The following is a 23,791-nucleotide window of genomic DNA, read 5'->3' on the forward strand; positions in this document are numbered from 1 at the left end:
AAAAATAAGTCATTGGGATATAATGTACAGCATGGTGACTATAATTAATAATACTGTATTGCATATTTGAATGTTGCTAAGAGAAAATTTTAAAGTTCTCATCACACACAAAAAGTTGTAACTATGTATGGTGACAGATGTTAACTGGATTTATTGTGGTGATCATTTTACAATACATATAAATACCAAATTTTTAAAAAGTTGACAGAAGCAGAGACCTGAAAGTTACCTGCATGTTGGGGCTTGCCCTTTCATGTCACTGGAAACCCTTATTCCACATGGGAAAATAGCCCAGAATAGCTTCCTGGAGGATGAGAGACCCCGTGGCAAAACTCTGGTCATCCTCTCCCTCCCAGCCATCTCCTCTGAGTCCCCAGACATGTGACTGAGGCCATCCTACACCAGCCAGTACTAGTCAAGCTGATGAAGACCAGAAAAATCACCTACCCAACCCCTGTATCAGGAAAAATAATAAATCTGTGCTTTCAGAAAGAATATATATATATGTCATTTATATTTGATTTTGGAATATATTTTAAAATATATTTTTCCTATTAATTTTTCTAATATTTTAGAAATCTATGACACTTTAAGGACAAATGAATCCAAACAATGAACCTCTAATTCAGTAAGAATTTTTTAAAAAAAGGTTCCATTTAATTGCCTGTTCAATATTCATTCCTGGTCCTCCATCCAAACCCCCAGCAATCCAGCTTTCAGACTAACACAAAGTACCAGCAGAGATTTACCTCTGAGACTGATACTCTCTTTGGTTGGGGGTGATAATTAAATATTCTGATTTTAAAGGCTTCTCACTAGACAAATGACTGTATTATGGTATAAACATAGATATAAAACATTAAATTTTGGCTACATTAGGTATGAGGCTCTGCTGAGCTGTACTAATAAAAATTTGAAGGCAATATTTGTTTCATGTTATTCACAGTGGTCTGTGAATTACATTGGAAGATGGGGAGCCTGAATTTGATTCTTGGATTTGAAAATAGCTGGGTAATTATGTATTTCGTCTCCTGGTGGTTTAGCTTCCCAATCCATAAAAGTTTTTGCATTCACACCTTATTGTTTTCAAAATAGCTCAGAAACTCTTTGAGTGCTTAGGGGAAAAGTGAGCCCAGTTCTCTGCTATAAGTTTACCACAGTGAAAATATACTTTCCCAGCAACTCTACTTCCCTGAGATTTATCAAGAAACTGTCATTGCCTTAAAACCACTCCTGGTGGTTCTGTGGGCTTGAGAAAGCCACAAGTTTATTTTCACTGAAATAAAAATTCTCTTAGTGGTTTTCTCTTCTTTTATTCTTTCTAAAATAGGCTAAGCAACCTTTGGAACAGAGATATAAAAGTGATGACATTGAAATGATTTCTCATTTCAGCCCAGATTAGTGCAAATACCTGTCCCTTTGATGAAAGGCCCAGAGCAACTCATTATTTCTTCAGCTGTTTATTCACTTTTGCAACAACAAAAAAAAATTTTTTTTTTTTTTTTAGCTAATAATGCTCTAGATCAAGGTTCTTTTGAGGAAATTAAAAAGAATGAGACATGACTTGTGACAACAAAGCCCTTTATGACCTAAGAATTGATCAAATAAAAGTAACAAATTTTGCTAAAACCCAAGGCAGAATGTGGAAAGTGTAATAGGGAAGAACAAGTCTGATTCCATATTGGATTGGTTTCTTTTACTTTAACCTTTGTATTCCATTGCTTTTGCTACAAGTTAAGAATGTTTCCTGTAGCCTTAAATATATAGGATAACCCATTCTCAAGGCTCTCACCTTTAATAAAAGTATAACTCTTTTCCATTCATATAGAGATAAAAAGTTGCAGAGCAGAGAATAACAAGTTGCCTAGTTGGAGGTTTATAGGAACATCATGACCTGAACTAGGTGGACAGCTTCAAGAACAAAGGATTCTGACCCCAAGAAATTTGTAACAAACAGCTATACTCCCTCCCCTTTTAGTATAAAAGAAGCCTGGATTCTAACTCGGGTAAGATGTTTCTTTAGAACGCTAGTCCACCACCTTCTCAGTCTGCTCGCTTTCCAAATAACATTACTACATTAGGGAAGAACAAATCTGACTCCATATTAGATCTGTTCCTTTTTACTTTAAACTTTGTGTTTTGTTGCCTGTGCTAAGTCATGCTGACTGTGCCCATTCCTGTGACCCCAGGCTGACCTCACCCAGCCTGGGGTCTTCACCTTTTGTAAAGAATGTTGCCTATAGCCTGAAATATACAGGATAGCCCATTCTCAAGGCTCTCACCTTTAAAGGTATAACACTTTTCCAATCTTAAGAAGATAAAAAGTTGCAGAACAAAGAATAGCTTTTTTTTTTTTTGGTGGTTTACAGGAACATTGTGACCTGACTTAAGTGGACAGCTGCTAGAACAAAGGATCCATCACCAAGAAGTCTGCAACAGGTGACCATGCTCTTACCCCACCTTACCTTTAAAAATGCTTTCTGAAAGCCTTCAGGGAGTTTGGGGTTTTTCTTGGGCATAAGCCACCTGTCTCCTTGCATGGCTCTGCAATAAACTTTCTCTGCTCCAAACTCTGATGTTTTGGTATTGTTTGGCCTCACTGTGCCTCGGGCACATGGACTTGCACCTGGTAACATTGCTACTCCTTGCCCCAACACCTCATCTCTTGATTTATTGGCCTGTTGTGCAGCAAGCAGTATGAGCTTAGGACTCAGTAACAAAAGGGAAATTACAAGCAACATTTGTAGATATTTAGAGAGGGAGAGAGTACTTCAAGTGTACATCAGGCAAGGTTTACGCAGTATTTGAGGTAGGCCTGGATGGGTGGGTAGGATTGCAAGAGGCTCACAGGACATGTTCCCTCTCTGAGATTGTTGTCCTTACTATAACACAGCAAAATGTAGCAAAAGGCTTTGGAAACTTCAACTACTGTGCAAGTGTTAGACAATCATAATTACTATATACTAATTTTAAAGATAGTTTTTCCAAAAGTATACCATCATTAAAATAATTATTTTTGAATGTCTTCAAGAAACACGTAATATTTGCAGAAATCAGTAATAAAGAGTAAATAGGTGTGGCATAGCCGCTCTGGTGAACAGGGAAACTGATCACATCATTCTCGAGCTACTCTGGACCCTGGACTTGGCAAATGTCTATATTTATGGCTCCCAAACTGCAGCAAGGCAGCCAGGGTGTTACAGTGAACTCAGTGGGGTGCTGGGGGATGTTTTACATTTTTGATGGGAACGCAACTGTTGAAGGCAATGCAAACTACTAGTTCAACGTAGTTCACGGTTTCAATATGAGATCATACTACGTGCCTTTTAACAACATCCATCTTTGCCAAACTGCATTTTTGGCAGTTGCGTGATAGAAAGCAAATACTGCAGACAAATCAATGTGGAATGGAAAATGAGGGTGGTATACAATCTGATCCAAGGCTTGAGAAACTGTGCAGTGCCCACCAGGTGACCAATATCCCATTAGTAAGTAAGTGTAGTCATTAAGAATTTTTAAAATATTGTTTTTCTTTCAATTTTTTTCCAAATGGCTACTAAGACATCTTATTTTAATACTTATTAAGTTATTGGACCTCACTGCTTTCTAAGTAGAATGGTCAGATATTTCTTTTGGTCTAAGGTATCCATGAAGAAGTAACGGGACACACTGAATAAAGAAAGCTTTGGACCTGTATCCTATGTAATTGTCCAGAAGTCCACTCATAAGAGTGGCTACAGCATTCAGGACTGTTTGAAGGTGAGGCTAAGAGGTTTAGCTGAGAGAATCCTGATCGTGAAAACTATCACTGGATGGTAGATCTCACGGCTTAAACCAGCCTTGAAACATGTTGTTTGCTCTTTTTTAAAATTGTAAACATATCTTGTCAAATTCTTTATTTCTTCTTTTTGAAACACATATGCAACACCGTGTCCTAATGTATATTCTTTTATAACCCAGGCACCCTTCCTGAGGAAAAGTGAGAAAGGAGAATTAAAACATCTTCAAATTCATATAATAGTTCGGGTCTATATTTCTAGCCCCAGCACTAATGTTTTTGAGGTCTGAAAAAGGGTATATGGGGGCCTTTATCCCAGATAGCTAAATATTTAAAAGTTATCAATCAAGCTATCAAATGGTTACATAAAATATGTTCTATCCTCTTATCATGAAAAATAATACCTTCATAGAGACTGGAAGGCCATGTCCTGAATTCCAAGAGTCCCACTCAGGAATATGGCAGCATTAGGAGAGCCAGTCAACAGACAGCCAAGCTGCTCCTCCCACTTTGCTGTTATCGTACACCGACTGCCCTACACAAGGTCTTCTACAGGGCAAGAGGTTTTGCAGGCAGCTTGGGACACCCAGCTGGCACATACTTTCTAGGTCCACGTCACTGCAAACCGCCACCACTCAGATCTAAACATACATGCCACGGTATTAAATCCCTTAAGAGAATGGATCCCAGGGAGATATTATGCAGACCTGGGAAGTGAGCAAGTGAGCTTGGGATTGTCTGGGCAGGAAACACCAGGTTCGTGGGTACCCAGAGTGTAGTGTAGAAGGGAGGGAACAAAGACTATTGATGGAAACAACCCTTGGCCCTGTGGACTCCTCACCCCATGGGGAAGGTTGTACCTGATGGTGTCAGAGTAGGGTCATCTAAAGCCAGGATTCAAGGCAGGGACCTCTTGTGCCAGTTCTAAGGATGATGCTAAAATTTCCATATATCTTGGCCCTCCTTAGGATTTAAAGAAACTTTGTTCCCAGACACAAACCCCTTCCTTCCTAATCACTTCCTGTCAAAAGAATGAGTGCCCTTGGTTACGTGGGTTTTCCTTTTTAACATGCAGAAAATACAAAACAAATTTCGCAACAGGCAGAACTTGCCCTTCTGTTCTTGTGATATTTCTGACATCACTTGGGCGGAAGATGTGTGCCAGATCAGCACTTTAGTCAGATGCTTCATCCGCAGGGCAGTTCACTATGTCTACCTTCCCAGATGCTTCAAGCCTCTGACACTGTCCTGGATGCAGGAAAAGATGAAAATCCAAGAAAGTCCTTAGATCCCAAGGGGACAATGTGAGCCAAGGCATTCCCATTCTGGACTGAAAATCCCAGTAGGACTGGTGTGTGGCCTTGAGCAATAGCATCCTTAATTTATTCATTTAGTTCATTGGGGCATTTAATGAGCACCTCATGTGAGCCTGGCACATGGCTAGGCATCGTGTGCCAGACATCATGTAACATCACCCCATGAGCCTTCCTATAACTGTACGTTAGCACTACATATCCTGTTTTAAGATCACTTTCTACTAATTACCATGATTATCATTGTCAAGTTATTACATAATGATATTATGTCATAGTTTCTTTTACAGTTTAGAGATGCCCAAATGACCATTTCAGACTCTTCAGCCATCATTTCATTTCGTATTATAAAGAGATGTCAAACAAATAAATTTCTTCCTACAGCTAATGTACCGAGGTCACATCATTTATTATTCTCTATGAAACATAATCTATTATACTATAGATTGCATATGTTTATTGATGACTCTTTTTTTGTTGTTTGTTTTTTTGTTACAGTTTTAGAACAACAGTTCAAAAAGCAAGAAGAGGCGATCTCTGTATCAACTGCCTTCTAATCTGTTTTGCAAAATATTTGGAAAGAAGAAGGATGTTTCGAATGGAGACTAAATAAGATGAGTCAAATAGCAAGACCTGGTCTTCATGCTTTGACACCACCAACACTGACTGGCTGACATAGACCCTGATCCTGAGGCTCTTTGTTAGGTATAAACCTAAAGAAGTGACAGCTATCAGGCTGGATACTAACATCAATCTTCAATCAGAACAATGTTAGTTTGTAATGGTATATTCTCCTATAATGAATAGCATGCAGGGATAAGTCAACCTGACTTCCTAATCTACCTGGCAGTTTTGTTTCTCATTTTAAATTCGTTAGATTGAGGTGCTTATTTCTATTCCAGTCTCTGTATGTTTTGATATAGTGAGTCTAGCCAACTATAAGCAGAAACAAGCCTGAATGTCCCCATTTTCAGATTCTAAACCATGATGACCAAGACCATCAAATGTGAACTTGAACTCTGATGCCCCTGGCAAGAGAAGACCCACTAAAAGTCTTAACAGGAGACATGTATTGATATGCAATGTAGGTGAGTTCTAGGCCACTTCCTGACGGCTCAACCAAGTAATGTACACAGTCTGCCCCTCCTCTGACTCTATGCTGACCCCACACAGATGCATCAATCTGGAAGGACATCCCTGAACATTCTGCACACCTGTCTCTGTATTGCCTCTGCTTCAAACTTCAGCATTGCTATAAGGTTATCAAAATTTTTATTGCACTTTGATTTTTGTATTGTTCTTTAGTGGGTTTTTTTCAAGTGCATTTCTTTTGAGAGTAGAATCTAGAATTTAAATTCTAATTCAACATCTAAAATAAGCGTATCACATTTCTAAGTGCTAGGGATGTTTTTTGAATGACTCTGGTCCAAAAACAAAAAAGAGGGGGAGGGTGTAAAAAGCTCTCTCCGAGTATTATCAACATGAATTCCAATGATGTCAGAAAAGTTGGCCACAGAATACTTCTCCCATGCTAAATGTCAGGAAAATACATCACAGTATGAAAAAGCAAAAAAGGCAGAGATGTAGCTTGTACAGTAGTATAAATGAATGAACATTGGCACTACTTCTTCACCACTTATTATATAAAGTCCTGAAATCCTGCCTTGAGTTTATAGGGATCAGCCTCACCAGAATTTTGGAAGTAACAGATTGTTCTTACTATGATAGTGGTAGTCTGCCAATGTAAAATTGTGTAGAGAATCCAATCTTCTCTTTCCTCCTGAAAGTTGAAGCTGAAGCATCCGTGGTGAAAATATGAGACTTAAATCAGCACTAGTGTCTGTGAGTCTTCAAACACTTAGATCACTTTAGATTTTACTCTAAAACTTGAGTGTTCCTATCACTCATGAAAGCGCACACAGATAACCACTTGAGGTTGTATTTGGATCTTAAGACATGGGAACATAGGGTGCCTGGGAGATGGAGAACAGAGGTGTAGTGGATGCCATGGTGTCCCACGCAGACCCCCTCCAGGATACGAGCCTCATTCCTCCAGCTTCTGACCATCTTGACAAACACAGCTGACACCTGCTCTAGGACTGATGTTAGGACCAAGAGAGCTGCCTACCCAGCACTCAGCTGATATCCCTCCCGGGACTGGCCCACAGGAGCTACCTCCATCGAGGTCCCTCCCATGGGCAGCCATCAAGGATGGCCTATGCAGGGGTGTAAAGGTCCCCCCTCCCTCACCTTATCGGTAGCTCCACAAAGGATCAACTGAAGCCTTTGGTGCAACCACATCTCAGCTTAGCCTCTTCCTCTGCCCAGTCCTGCTTCCCGAGCTCCCCTATCCATGTCGACGGCAAGGACACTCCCCAATAAAGCTCCTGCACCCTTTAGAGTTGTCTAGTTCTCTAGGTAAGAGCTCCAAGCCCAGGAGGGAACATCCGTGCTCTAGCATCTCTTTTGAGAAAGTGATCCTACCTTAGTCTGCTAGGCTGCCATAACAAAATACTGAGACTGGGGCTTCCCTGGCGGCGCAGTGGTTGAGAATCTGCCTGCCAATGCAGGGGACATGGGTTTGAGCCCTGGTCTGGGAAGATCCCACATGCCGTGGAGCAACTGGGCCCGTGAGCCACAACTACTGAGCCTGCGCATCTGGAGCCTGTGCTCCGCAACAAGAGAGGCCGCGACAGTGAGAGGCCCACGCATCGCGATGAAGAGTGGCCCCCGCTTGCCGCAACTAGAGAAAGCCCTCACACAGAAACGAAGACCCAACACAGCCAAAAATAAAAATAAATTAATTAATTAATTTTAAAAAAAAATACTGAGACTGGGTGATTAAGCAACGTTCCAAAGGCTAGAAGTCCTAGATCAAGATGCCAGCGTGGTCAGTTTCCGGTGAGAAGCTTGCCAGATGGCTGCCTTCTTACTGTGTCCTTATCCGGACACAGTAAGTTCTCTGATGTTTCTCCTTAAAAGGACGTGACTCCATCATGAGGGCCACACCCTCATGACCTCATCTCAACGTCACTGCCTCCCAAAGGTCTCATCTCCAAATACCATCCCACTGGGGGTTAAAACTTCAACACAGGAACTTGCAGGGGACACAAACATTCAGTCCATAACAGATCCTGACTTCCCATCCCTTCAAATAGACTTAATATCCTCTTAACAAGCGGTACATTGGGAAGAATTATAAGCAGTGTTAGAGCCACAGCTCTGGAGTTCTAGGACATCCTCTGTGTGGGTGTGTGTGTGGTGTGTGTACCCACGTGTGCACGGGTACAATGCTGAGTCCACCATGTCTGAATGTTGTAACCTTGGGCAACTTACTTAACTCTCTGAGCCCAATTTCCTTATCAGTAAAATGAGGATGGTAATAACAGCACCTGCTACAAAAGATCACTGTAATATGTAAAGTGGTAGGCACAGGGCCCTAGTGTCATTAAAAAAAAATTAAAAGGAGAGGGATAAATTAGGGGGGTTGGGATTTAAATATACACACTACTATATATAAAATAGATAACCAACAAGGACCTACTGTATAGCACAGGGAACTATAATCAGTATCTTGTAATAACCTATCATGGAAGAGAATTTTAAAAAAGAATATATATATTTATATATTTATATATATATATATATATATATATGTATAACTGAATCACTTTGCTGTATACCTGAAACCAACACAACATTGTAAATCAACTATATTTCAATAAAAATTTTAAAAATCAATAAATACAATTATGACTGTTATAGAGTTCTATGTTTGGGTGTCTCAATTTGAGGGCATGCGTTGAAGTTTTTCTGCCATGTCTCTCCTGCCGCAGTGGGCTGCTTCTGGGGCAGAGACCAAGAGTTTCATAGCTCTGTGTCCCCTCTGCCTGGTGTCATGCCTGGCACAGAGTCATCATTCAGCCACTGTTCGTGGAATTGATTCAAGAAAGCTGGGGAAATTTAGCGGGAATGAAGGCAATGAATGGATTTTAGGATTTTCCTGAAGGCCTAACTAAATAGCAGTTAAACACAATAAGCCACCGCTTAGAAATGACAGAAATACATATTTTTGCTCATTGATTTCCATAAGCTAACATTTCTTTTATTCATAACCAATTTACATCATAGGTCTGTCTGCTTTGTTGGTATGCAAACCCTTTAAAATCTGGGCGCCCTAGAGAAAAATGTTGTTCCAACATGGATAAAGTACAGCAAACTCACGGCGTCTCCGACAACAGAAGTCACGAAAGCTAACTGGTTTTAATAACGTGTTTTAGGTAAGAAAATCACAAGGTTCCGTGAGTGCTCATTACAGCAGTCATAGCGCCAATGGCAACACCAGGATTTCGAAATATGATTTGTCATGAGTCCTCTTCCTACACCCACCTCCAGCCTCCACTGTCTGTTCTACCTTCTGGTCTGAAACTTTCCAAGTTTTATTCTCACCGTCAGACGATTCCGTGACTCGTGTATCATCCTCATCAATATCTTTTCATGCCATCTGCCGTAGTCTCTTTACTTAAGTCTGGGCTGTGGGTGCTCTAGGCACTGTTGGCTATGAGTGGACCTCAGAGAGCTTGATGTCACACTTTGAATAAATAGGCAGCAAAATCAATTTAAGCATTTTTAACCTCACATTTGAGTATTTGCCATTTGTAAAGAAGACAAAGTCACACAAAATTTCTTCACTCACTGTTACAATTTTGCTCTGCTTCCTTCTAGACAGTATTAGATAAAGGTCTTTCGTTTGCAAGGAGCAGTCACGTCCTTGCTGATATAAACAAAACCCAGGACGGACCTAATTAGACAGGTGCCGGCATCATTCAGAGAATCAAAGGAGATGCTGGGCTGCCATGCTTCAGGGAAGCAGGCACCCACAGAGAAGCCCTGGCAGCCAGAGAATATGGAATCTCTAGGGGCCACCATGAATGTGACTCGATTCCAATGACTACCAGGCTGTGGGTTGGCTTTCAGTTTCAGTTGCTAGGAGAGAGAGTTCAATCAGCCAGGGGGGGCCAGATGCTCTTCCCTGGATGAATCAGCTCAGACAAGAAAGCAGAGTGATGGATAGTCCTGGAAAGGGCAAGTACAGGGTCAGGGTCACGGACCCACTGCTGGGGCTGGAGGATCAAGAGTACCAGTGGGGCGTTCTGTTTGGAAAGCACCCCTGCTTAGAGCTGCAAGGTAAAGTGGGGGATGGAAACCCCAGGGTCTGTTCCCAAGTAAAAGAGAGAATCCTGGGAATAAAAGAAATGCCCAGTATCCACACTTTGTTACATGTGCATGTAATTCTAAAGATGTCCTTATACTTTTTATAATGAAAGAATTACACACAGTTAGGGAATCTGCCTTTTCTCACTGGTGTTGTAACGTGACCCTATTTTCATTTATAGCCAAGTGATTAAAAGTGTGGACTCTGGAATCAGGCTTCCTGGATTAAAATCCAGTCTCTGTCATTTAATAGCTTGGGCAAGACACTTAATCTCTCTGTGCCTCAGCTTTCCCGTCTGTAAAACAGAGATAATACATCCCTCACGGAAAAGTTATGAAGGTGAAATGAATTAATATGTGTAAAGTTCTTGGTATCCAGAAAGGGCTCCAAAAGGTTAGCAGCTCTTAGTGAACAGTCATGTATATACAGACATCCTTAGACATTTTTTCCTGGTAAATGCTTAAAAGTGGAGTTTTTAGGTCCAAGACTGAACAAATTTTTAAGACTTTCATAGAGAACACATGTCAGATTGTGGCTCTTCTTTGCTAAAAAATGGTCCAGTGCCTCCTGATAGCACTCAGAAAAAATGGAATGTTCTCGTCCTAGCCCACAATTCCCCACACAAGTAGGCCGCTGACACCTCTGTGATGTTACTTCCTCCTTTTCTTCCCTTACTTCCTGAACTTCCTTGAGGAAGGTCTTCCCTTTCTTCCCCAGAACTCTTGCCCTTTCCTCTCCCTGCAATATTCCTCCCCCAGAAGCCCACCTGGCCTGCTATTCACATCCGCTCAAATGCAGCTGCTCCAGAACGGCCTTCCTCACCCACCCCACCTAAAATAGCTACCTCCACACTCCATGGCCCTCTCCACGCTTGTCTTTCTTATGAGTCCTTGCCACTAATATCCCTGACATGCGATATATTCATATCACGTTTATTTCCTGTCCCCCTTTCTAGAATGAAATGGGGAGTGAATAGAGATTGCCAAATTCCCCTTTAAGCAGGCAGTGTGTGCCTGTTAATCTCTGCACTGTTTTGATTACCAATATTTTTAGTCTTTGCCAGTCTTACGGGCAAAGCCTCTCTAATTGTTTTTGCTGCAGCACTTCTGACAGAAGTCATCTAGTTCCTGCTGAATGCTTCCAGCCACAGAGAGCTCTTTCCACCCATTAAGGGACAAGTCCCACAGTTGGAAAGTCAAGCCTCCCTTATGTTGAGCCAAAATCAGCCTGTTTAACTTCCCTGTGAAATCCTACTCCAAGTTAATTTGCCCTTTTGCCACACTCGCAGTCAGGATTCCTGCAGGGATGCGGCTCTTCCATATACAGTATTGGTTCTGTGGTGTTAAAGAGGGTTGGGTAACAAGTAGCGGGTGGGATTTCAAGAACTTTGGAGCCCAGAGCACAGGCTCCGCGCTTACCGTTGCCGAGACTATAAGAAGGTGTACCAGCGCTTCTGAGGGGACAAATGAGGCTGTTTCTGGTGGTGCTGAAACCAAATGGCTGCCACAGTCAACTGCCACTGCTAGAATGATGCTGACAGGAATCAAAAAAACCAGGAGGGAAGCCCATTCTCCATTCCTGCCACTTTCCAATTTCCCTCCTGTTGGCAGGACTTGAGTCAACTACCAAGGATGTCTGGGAAACAGAGTTTGCAGAGGCCAGTCCTCAGAATCACAGAGCAGAGTACAGAAGGGTGGGTTTGGGCACTGAGAGATAACAATGAAAAACAAGCACACCCAGTCTACAACTAACAAATGCTGGAGAGGGTAGGGAGAAAAGGGAAACCTCGTACCCTGTTGGTGGGAATGTAACTTGGTGCACCCACTGTGGAAAACAGTACGGAGGTTTCTCACAAGAACTAAAAAAGAATTACCGTAGGACCCAGCAATTCCAATCCTGGGTATATATCTGAAAAAAACAAAAATTAATTCAAAAAAATACATGCACTGCAATGTTCATAGCAGCATTATTTACAATAGCCGGGACATGGAAACAACCTAAGTGTCCATAGACAGATGAATGGATAAAGAAGCTGTGGCATATATAGACAATGGAATACTACTCAGCCATAAAAAATAACAAAATTTTGCCATTTGCAGCAACATGGATGGACTTGGAGGGCATTATGCTAAGTAAAAAGTCAGACAGAGAAAGAGAAATACTGTATGATACCACTTATATGTGAAACCTAAAAAATACAACAAACTAGTGAATGTAAAAAAAAAAAGAAGCAGACTCACAGATATAGAGAACAAACTAGTGGTTCTCAGTGGAGAGGTGGGGGGTGGGAAGTATAGGGGTGGGGGAGGGGGGCAAAGACACTTGGGTATAAGATGGGTTCAAGGATGTACTGTACAACACAGGGAATACAGCTAATATCTTGTGATAACTGTAAATGGAAAGTAACTTTTAAAAATTGTATAAAAATTTTAAAAACAAGCACATCCACTATTCTTCCTTCATTATTTAAAACTGTTCCAGCATTAATGGGAATAACTTAGCCCTGCTATTTTCATTATCATTAGAGAGTCATGACAGATTATGAACCGAAGGATACAAAACCAAGCAAACTGAAAGTGCATTTTGCCCTCAGTTCTCCAGTTACAAGGCTCAAGGGTCGATTTTAGATACACATGACATCCCACATAGGAGGTATTAAGGTGCAGAAAACCCTGGGGCTGCGAGCAGGTATTTCACTATGGATTCTCCTCCCTGTAATATCACCTGCCTCCTTCTACTAGTTGAGGAGATAGCTGATTGATTCGGATGCATTGAAATAGTCTGGAAGTTATCACAGGCAGACTTTTAGACCCTAAAGAACAAGCCTCCCTCTCTCAACATCTGTTAGGTCTACTGCTTTACCCTTCTGCATAGTTTCTTTCTTTAAAAAAAAAAAAACAAACAGAACATTGATACAAGTACAGAGGGAATATATGATGTTATTGCATCCGCCTGGTGGTGTGGTTGTCTTCAAGAAAGTTTGAAAAAGGAAGAAAGACACCAAAAGCTCAGCTTCTAGAGGGCTGATCTTAGAAATGATTCAATATTTGATCTAGAGCCAGTCATCTTCAGCCATATTGCCTTTGAGACCTTAGTTTTTCCATCCATCACTAGGGCAATATTTTCCTAGGAAAGTCCTTTGAGAACCTGGGAGAAAGTCGAGTGAGCCCAAAAAGTTCATCACCGATGTGTGTTTAAAATATTCCAGCTGACAAGTGGTGGCAGCAAAGCCTGCTTTAGTTACCCTGGTGCCTGTCAATTCCTTCTCCATTTTTGGTACATAATCAAAAGAGCCTAATGCCAAGTGATGGAGAGCATTCTTCCTGCATCACCGCCATCTGTTTCCTTGGCATCCACTACAGACAGCTGTGTTGCCAGCTTTCAAGCTCTTTATTGGTGTATCACATGGAGAAATTATGGACGGATGGGCTGGATCTCCTGAAAATTGGGCATTTTTGTTGCTCTCTGAAATGTTTACTCAATATCTTGTCATTCTTACAGAATGCTCAACAAGCACTTACTGAATGACTCCACTGACCCCTGGCAACAAAGTGGTTTCCTAATGTGAACGAGTACATTGTAAAAAAAATTACACCTGTGTCAACTCTCAAGCAAGCTATAGATGGAACTAGAAGAGGACCAGAAAAAGGAAAAGGAAATGGTCAAGTGGGAAGAAGGCTTACCTTGTGGGCAGAATGAGAAGGCCTGCATGCAAGTATGCAGCGGTGGAGACAGAGGGACACAATTAAAATTTCCATTATCATGACGTTTGGGATAGGAGGATGCTGGGATTATGGGTCCTGCTAATTTAAGGTGGGAGAGAAGTAAATTTAGAATAAATAGAGCCTGTCTTTGAACAATGCTAATAAGCCTAAGATTTCTATTATCTAAAATATCTAAAAAAAGGTAGAAGCTGAATTCTAAATGATACATATATATTAATATATATGTATACATATTTACATGTGTATATATATAACTTTATTTTCTTAGAGAAAAGAAATTCAACTCAATTGGGAAAAAGTTTTTTCACAAAATGCCCTTCAAATTCATTATAACAGGCAGAATATCAGACCAGAGGCAACACAACAGAGGGACAAAAGATTAGTATTTCTCGATTCAACACTTTGCTGAGCAAAGCCCTGTTGCCAAATACTGCTGAAAATGTAGAGATCAGGCAAATAAGTTTCCATTCCTTGAGTAATTTATAAACAATAGAGATGATCAGATATGAAGACATACATATGCATTGTATATAAACACATACACATATTTACTATTAAATACTCTCATAAAAGATGAATGCTACAAAAAAAAAAAGGTTATGAACCAAGTCAGATGATTTGGAGAATCATTACAATTATGGTTCAGAGAAGGTGGAGATTATTATCAGTTGGAGGGATGAGGAAATGCTTCTTGGAAAAGGTATCATTTAAGCTGCATCTATCTTTCTTTTTCTTTTCTTTTCTTTTTTTTTTTTGGCCGCACTGCATGGGATCTTAGTTCTCTGACCAGGTATTGCACCCACGCCCTTGCAGTGAAAGAGCAGAGTCCTAACCACTGGATCACCAGGGAATTCCCTAAGCTTCATTTTTTTTTTTTCATTTTATAATATCAGCAAAACTTTAATTTTAAAATCTGATAAAAATAGTATTCAAGAAGATTTTGCATACAACTGAAACTAAGTTGACATTAATCCAAACAAAATTCTTGTGAATGAAGATAACTGGGGAATCTCTAAGATAATAACTCAAAAAATATCCTAAGCTGCATCTTAATTAATTAGCTAAGCTTGATCACCATGCTCAAAGAAATATTTCATCCCCAAAGAACTACGAGTGAAGCAGGAAAGCAGGAAACCTGGAGTTATATTCGAGAATAGTGAAATGTCCAGATGGGCTAGAACGTGGAGTGCTTGGAGGGTGAGTACTGGTCTATGACACTAAGATGCCACGGAATGTCAGTTCACGAAGGATTTTTGGATGGTATCCTAATGAGTTTAAACCTTTAAGCTTTTCTACGAGAGGGTGATGTGATCGGATCTGTAAGATAAATTGAAAGAGAGATTAGAGGCGAGAAGGTCAGTGTAGGGCAATGATGGTAGTCTCTAACTAAAGCATGTTCTTGCTGAAAGGGACTTAAGAATCCCTATTAGTCCATCTGTTTATTTTAAAACTTAAAAACCTGAGGTCTAGATGGGTACAGTGATTCTCCAGGTTCATTGAACTAATAACAGTAGATCTGATCTAAAACCCAATTTATGACTCTAATTCCAAAAAGGGAGAAGTCCCAAGGGACTTGGATGCCCTCCACCTGCCTCCCTGGACTCCCTGCCTACCTGAGGACCCTTGCCACCACCACCAGACCTGCACGGCTCTCCCCCAGCCTCTCCTGACCACCACCTCAACGCACATGCCCTCTGCCAGTCTGCAACTCAAAGGTCCCCATGGCCCCTTCCTCATTCACACTCTTATACATGCTGTATAACTAATTACCACACACTTAGTGCCTTAGAAGTGCACTCGCTTTTTTGGTACACAGTTCTGTAGGTCAGAAGTCCGGCACAGCACGGCTAAGTTCCCTGCTCAGGGCTCATGAGGCCAAAATTAAGGTGTCAGCCTGGCTGCATGCTCATCTGAAGCTCTGAGGAAGACTCCACTTCCAAGCTCATTCATTCTTATTGTTGGGAGGATTCAGTTCCTTGTGGCTGTAGGACTGAGGTCACCATTGCCTGGGTGCCTATCATCCAGGGGCCACTCTTAACTCCTGGAGATGACATGCATCCTTGACACATGGCCCCTCCATCTTCAGGCCAGCAAGGATCCATCAAATCCTTCTTGTGCTTTCAATCTCTTACTTCTTCCACCTCTGACCTCTGAATCCAGATTTAAGGGACTCTTGTGATTAGGTCGGACATTCTTTTTATTTTAACATCTTTATTGGAGTATAACTGCTTTACAATGGTGTGTTAGTTGCTGCTGTATAACAAAGTGAATCAGCTATACCTATACATACATCCCCATATCCCCTCCCTCTTGAGCCTCCCTCCCACCCTCCCTATCCCACCCTTCTAGACGGTCACAAAGCACTGAGCTGATCTCCCTGTGCAATGCGGGTGCTTCCCACTAGCTATCTGTTTTACTTTTGGTAGTGTATATATGTCCATGCCACTCTCTCACTTAGTCCCAGCTTCCCCTTCCCCGTCCCCGTGTCCTCAAGTCCATTCTCTACGCCTGCAACTTTGAATGATCTCCTTAAGGTCAACTGTGTCGTGGAGCATAACCTAACCCCAAGAATAAAAGCCACCATCGTCACAGTGCTGGGGATTAAACGGGGTGTGTACACTACGGAGCAGGGAATGTTGGGGACCGTCTCAGAATTCTGCCTCCCACACCGTCTCCACGTACAGAGTTTCATTTCTATCTGCCAGTTTGGGAATACAATTCAATCCCATCCAGACCAAGACTGTGAATACTACAGCTTTGTCTGATAACCTTGGTTTTCAAAGACATCTTCTCATTAACCTAACGTGATTTCCTGGTGCAATTTCAGGCAACACTTTGGAGAGATTTGAATGTAGGAGTGTTGGTAAGTAGAGCTTACGTTCAAGCCATGAGTAACTGTTGACCCCACTGTTCACACCACCCTATACTCTGGGGGATGTGGGTTCTTACACTTGAGCGAAGAGAACACACGGGATCAGTCACCCTGAGTGAGAAGTACCAAGTCACATTATTTTTCCTCTTTTTCCATCCTCAGAGGCTTACCCTGCTGGCCTTGCCTCAGCATTCCTCTTCAGTAATCGGGAAGTTATCAGGAAAAGAAGTTAAATCAGTTACAATCTAATTCTCATACAAAAAAAGAAAGCAACCAATCAGCGCGTTGCAACATGCAGCACACTCTGCATAGCAAGAGGACCATCAAGTTGCCAGCTACTCTATATTCAGCCTTCCTTCTTCCAGCAATCATTTCTATAATTAGTACTGGCACATTGTGCCTAATTAGATATTTCTGTGGCATATGGGCATGAAATGTATGTGTTCCTTAGTCACCCTACTTTACTGTTAAATTGTCTGCAGAGATTTTTCAAAAAATGAATAATTAAGCTTATTTCTTTGTCTCTTCTTTTCCAATTCCCTTAGATTCTATTCAGGTATACTGTATCCATGGCAATGCTCATTATCTGCATCTATAGGTGAAATCTTTGAGGGCTGCTGGTAAAATAATTTTTTCCTCTTAATCTGGCTTCAATCTGTACACCATGAATGATGAAGCAGTTAAAAGTCACTGACGCTAATATGGATTTAGCCTTTAGTTAGTACGGCATGCTAATGCTCACATTCAATTACAAACTGCGTTTCTTTTTCTCTTAAATTTAACAGAGAAATACATAAACCCCTTACCTGCATCACAATTTTGTTCTAATGAATTGCTCAATTATAATACCTGGACTATATAATGCTACTGAAATGGTTGTGATATTTGTAGACAAGGTATAAACAAGAGTTTAAAATGTAAATAATAAATTCCACAAATCACTTCAAGACCAATTAACTTCAAAGTATCAAAGCATTTAATACAAGTCACCACTCTGACACCTTCAGGTACTAATCTTACAGATATACACCTTACGTTCTACTCTTAACTACTTTGCTAGTTGTAATGCACTGTTGATGAGTAAATAGCAAAGGATTTGAAGTCAAAAGACATGAGTTTGAATTTCAATCCTACCGCTTTCCACCTGTGAGGCCATCACCAAGTTACTGAACTTGTTCCCAGTCTTAGTTTCTTTATTTGAAGACTTAGAATAATAACAACAATAATAATAATAATAACCTCATGAGATTCTTATGAGGATTAGAGAGAATATAATTGGCACCTAGTAAGTGACCAATAAATAGGGCTGTTCTTACTACTGGTGGAGTGATCCTGGTGTGGAGCTCCGGGGGAAGACAGATTTTAGGCCATGTCCCAGAATTCCTGAAGCAGAATCTTCAGTTTCACAAGATCCTCAGTGATTCGGGTGCACATTAAAATTTGGGAAGCACTGGTGCTGAAGACAGCAAATTTGTGGAAAGTGGATGTTTCATTTTAGCCATGAAACATGAAGATGTTTCATGGGCTCTTTCCTAATACATGATTTGAAATGAAATTCCTTCTAATTTTTGCATGTGTTGACAAAGTCTAAGGGATAGAATTCCTCCTCTTTTCACTCCCAAGCTAACAGAAAAATTTAATAAAATAACACATCTATAGAAGCCTTAAAGACTCTATAATCTAAACCTCATTTATACAGATTAGGAGGACAGGCCAAGGAGAGGAATGGGAATCTGGCATCCCATTCTTCTTACTGGTTTAACATAAATATCCTCTAGACCACAGATTTAATCCACTACAAGTAGGTGAAAGCTTTATTTTCTTGGATGAATGTAAACCTAGCTACTTTAATTAGTTATTTAATAGGAGCAGGAAGCAAAGAATTAGGGTACAAACATGATGTAGACAAATTAATAGAATGCTTAAGAACTTAGACTTTGGAGTCAGGTTCAAATCCTGCATGAGGCATCAGGCTGGTACGAAACTCCCTTCATCCTTAACCCTCTGAGCCTTGGTTTCTTCATCTGTGAAATGAAGTTAGTAAAACGTGTTTTATAGAGTTGTGAATAATAAATGAGACCACATGTAAAGATTTAGCATAGAGCAAGGTACATAATAACTGCTCAATAAACGATGACAGTATTATTTATATTACCATTTGGCATGACTAATGAGCTCACAGATAACCAGGGAGAAAGCATGAACATGGGTAATTCACTCAGTGTCCCAAAAGGAGACAGAAATCACATCAGTTATTTTGTCAGGAAGAATAGTACTACAAAGAACTATTCACTAGTTATGTGAGAACAGAAAAGGCAAAAAAAGGACACCAGAGCATCCCAGAGTGAGTAGCTGCATGAAGTAGGATGAGGATTGTGGCAAAGAGTGAAGAGGGTGGAATTATTAAAACTTAGGAGCTTGGAGGAGGAGGCCTATGAAACCGGAAGTCAGATCTCAGAGAAGACAGTGCTTCTTGGCTGCTGTCTCTGACATGGGCATCGTAAGTCTGGTTCTGCAAATTTGGGGGAAACTGCAAACTGGCTTCAACTGCTGCAGCTGGACAGAATTTCTGCTGCCTGAAGCCCACAGCTACAGGAAAACAGGAAGCTAACAGGACAGAGCAATCTCTCCTCCTTCCTCTAGCTTTCCTGTCTCCCTCTGTGGTTCCCAACTTAGAAAGCCTAGTAGGGAGCAGCTGGCAAAGGAGCGATGTGGCTTGTAGTGCAGCTGCCCAACCAGCATCCAAAGCTCAGAATTGAAGGATGGATTTGGAGCTGAGAGACAATAGCTTTTTCTAAGGGGCACTACAGGCTGTTTTAATACAAAACTGAGTGATAAGGGCCATAAGAGAGTTTGCATTTTGGGGACTATGGGAGTCCAGAGAAAAACTAATTACTTCCAGCTGGGCACATAGTAGTCCAAGAGCTATGCCTTAAAAAGGAGATAAGAATTTGCCCCATGTAGCTTCTTCCTCCTCCACTTCCCCTTTCCCAACTCTATTAAAATAAACATGGAAAAATGAGGAAGTGGGAGCTTGAGCATCATTACTCCAGGCTTCCACGAAGCTGGCAGATACATGATTCCCTGAAGCAGAGGGAAGAAGGAACAACCATGAACCCAATCTTCACAAAGCAGTTCTTCTTTTCCATTTTTGTCTGTGGTTTGCCTCTGACTACTTAGGGTTTTTGGAAGTTTCTTGTGATTGTGTTTCTGACAGAATAACGGGGATCCAGGTAGAACAACAGTAACCATGAAATGCACAGAATCGAAGACACTGGGTGGGATATGCATTATCCAACCTTAGCGACAGCCTCCCTCTACTGGATGGAGAGTTTTAACTAAATAAGCTCTTGAGTTGGGGCATTCATCAGCAAACCACATGCCAAAAGCTTAACAAAGGTAAAACCTCTTCTTTCTCATAGGTGAAACTCAGACAGCATCATGACATTAGGTTTACCTTCAGAAAAAAAGAAATCCCTCACAGAAAGTACCCTGGAAAAAATCCATTAGGATGTAAACAGGAACGAAGGGAAAAACTGGGGTGCAGCATCACAGATGGAGAGAGGGTAGAAGGCACAACAAGTGTGCTTCATTTTCCCAATTATAGACTAAATGCCACCAATCTTCTGCATTATGCATTATATTTACATCAAAAACAAGAACTAAGAGGCAAGTCATGTATCTGTTTTTTAAGAAAGATAAGGTGTGTGGTTACTGGGTTCTTTGAATTTTTTTTCTTTTTAAGGTGCTAGTCACATTTAATAAGTATCTTAAGCTCTCTGGATTCTTTCTCTTCCCTTTTCTAGAATAGATGATATGCACCACTTTTCTTAAGGAATCAAATAGACTTAATCAAAAGATACCAGAGTGCAACACCTCCTTTGCACTGAGAGCCCATTTATAACCATTTGCTAAAAGAATACCAGAAATATACACGAATAGTATATTACGGAGTGTGTTCATTTACTAGGGCTGCCATAACAAAATACCACAGACTCAGTGGCTTAAACAACAGAAATTTGTTTTCAAACAGTTCTGTATGCTGGAAGTCCAAGATAAAGGTATTAGTAGGGTTGGTTTCTCTCCAAGGAGACCTCTATCCTTGGCTTGCAGACAACTACTTTCAGGTTGTATCCTCACATGGCCTTTTCTCTGTGTGGGCCTATCCTGGTATCTCTTCCTCTTCTTATAAGGACACTAGTCATATTGGATTAGGACCGCATCTTAGAGGCCTCATTTTAACTTAATTACCTCTCAAAGACCACATCTTTGGATAAGGTTACGTTCTGAAGTACTGAGGGTTAGGACTTCAACACATGAATTTTGGCGGGACACAATTCATCCCTTAATATTTAGTAAGTGTAAATATGTCAACATAATAAGATACGGATTTCTACTAAAGTACCAACTCTCTATATCATTGATTCTTATAAAGTTTAAAAATTAGGGGAAATTAATTTTAAGTGTAATAAGCTGAAAAGAAACAATATAGCAAAAGCATTAAAAATAGACGCTAACACTGGGAAAAAGAAATAGAATATTTCCAAGAATTATGTATTCCTATAGTTTCTCTACCAGGTAAAAGGCATGATATTGGGTCTGTCTTGGCTGTATATAGAGGACAAAGAGTATTAGGCTTGAGGTATAATCTAAGATTAAGAAAGTTAAAGACCTATATACTGAAAACTATAAGATATTGATGAAAGAAATTGAAAAGACACAAATAAGTGGAAAGATAGTCCATGCTCATGGATTGGAAGAATTAATATTGTTAAAATGTCCATACTACCCAAAGCAATCTCTGGAGATTCAATGCAATCCTTATCAAATTTCCAATGGCATTTTTCACAAAAAGAAATCAAACAATCATAAAATTTGTATGGAATCAAAAATCCCAATTAGCCAAAACAATCTTGAGAAAGAATAAAGCTATAGGCATCATGGTCCCTTATTTCAAACAATATTACAAAGCTAGAGTAATCAAAACAATATAGTACTGGCATTAAAAACACACACATAGATCAATGGAACAGAATACAGAGCCCCAAAATAAACCCATGCATTTGTGGTCAACTAATTTATGACAACGAGACCAAGAACATACAATGGGGAATAGACAGTCTCTTCAATAAATCGTGCTAGGAAAACTGGACAGCCACATGCAAAAGAATGAAAACGGACCACTATCTTACACCATACACAAAAATTAACTCAAAAGCCATTAAAGAATTGAACATAAGACCTGAAACCACAAAACTTTTAGAAGAAAACATAGGCAGTAAGCTCCTTGACATTACTCATGGCAATGAGTCTTTGGATTTGACTTTGAAAGCAAAGGCAACAAAATCAAAAATAAACAAGTGAAATTATATCAAACTAAAAAGCCTCTGTACAGCAAATGAAACCATCAAAAAATGAAAAGGCCGTATGTGAAATCTAAAAAATAAAACAAACTAGTGACTATAACAAAAAGGAAACAGTCTCACAGATATAGAGAACAAACTAGTGGTTACCAGTGGAGAGAGGGAAGAGGGCAGGGCAAGACAGGGGTAGAGAATTAAGAGATGCAAACTATTATGTATAAAATAGATAAGCTACAAGGATATATTGTACAACACAAGGAATATAGCCATATTTTATAACTATAAATGGAGTATAACCTTCAAAAATTGTGAATCATTATTTTGAATACCTGTAACTTATATAATATTGTATATCAACTATATCTCAATAAAAAATGTTTTTAATGAAAAAGCAACCTACTCAATGGGAGAAAGGAGAATATTTGCAAATGATATATCTGATATGGGTCAATATCCAAAATATATAAGGAACTCATACAATTAAATAGCAAAAACCAAACAAAAACCAAACAACCCAATTAAAACATGGCCAGAGGATCTGAATAGACATTTTTCCAAAGAAGACAGAGGGACAACAGATACATTAAAAATGTCAACATCACTAATCATCAGGGAAATGCAAATCAAAACCACAAAGAGGTATTATATCATACCTGTTAGAATGGCTATTATCCAAAAGATAAGAAATAACAAGTGTTGGTGAGACTGTGGAGGAAAGGGAACTCTTGTGCACTGCTGGGGCAAATACAAATGGGTGCAGGCACTACAGAAAACAGTATAGCGTTTTCTCAAAAAATTAAAAATAGAACTACCATATGATCCAGCAATTCCACTTCTTGGTATTTTTCTGAAGAAAATGAAAACACTAACTTGAAAAGATATATGCAGCCTCATATTCATTGCAGCATTATTTACAATAGCCAAAACCACGAAGCAACCTAAGTGTCCACTGACGGATGAATGGATAAAGGAGATGTAGTACATATACACAATGAAATATTTATTCAGCCATAAAAAAGAATAAAAGCCTGCCATTTGTAAAAACATGGATAGAGCTTGAGGGTTTTTTGCTAAGTGAAATAAGTCAAACAGGCAAAGACCGCTTGATTTCACTTATATGTGGAATCTCAAAACAAAACAAAGCCAACAAAGAAACAAAACAAAAACAAACTCCTAGATATAGAGAATAGATTAGTGGTTACTCTGGCAGAGGAGAAGAAAGCTGTGGGGTGGGTGAGGGGGGTTAGGCAAAAACAGGTAAATGGGGTCAACCGTATGGTGATGGATGGTAATTGGACTTGTGTATACTCTGTAGTGTACACAGATGTTGAACTATTATGCTATCCACCTGAAATTGACATAATAATACTTAAAAAAAAACAGAGTTCATAGACTTAGAGATCAGATTGTTGGTTGACAGAGGTTGGGGACAAGGGTTGGGTGAAATAAGTGATGGGGGTCTCAAAAGCTATAAACTTCCAGTTATAAAATAAATAAGTCATGGGGCTGTAATGTAAAGCATGCT

This window comes from Balaenoptera acutorostrata, chromosome 13 (genome assembly GCF_949987535.1).
Source record: "Balaenoptera acutorostrata chromosome 13, mBalAcu1.1, whole genome shotgun sequence".
NCBI classification, from domain to species: domain Eukaryota; kingdom Metazoa; phylum Chordata; class Mammalia; order Artiodactyla; family Balaenopteridae; genus Balaenoptera; species Balaenoptera acutorostrata.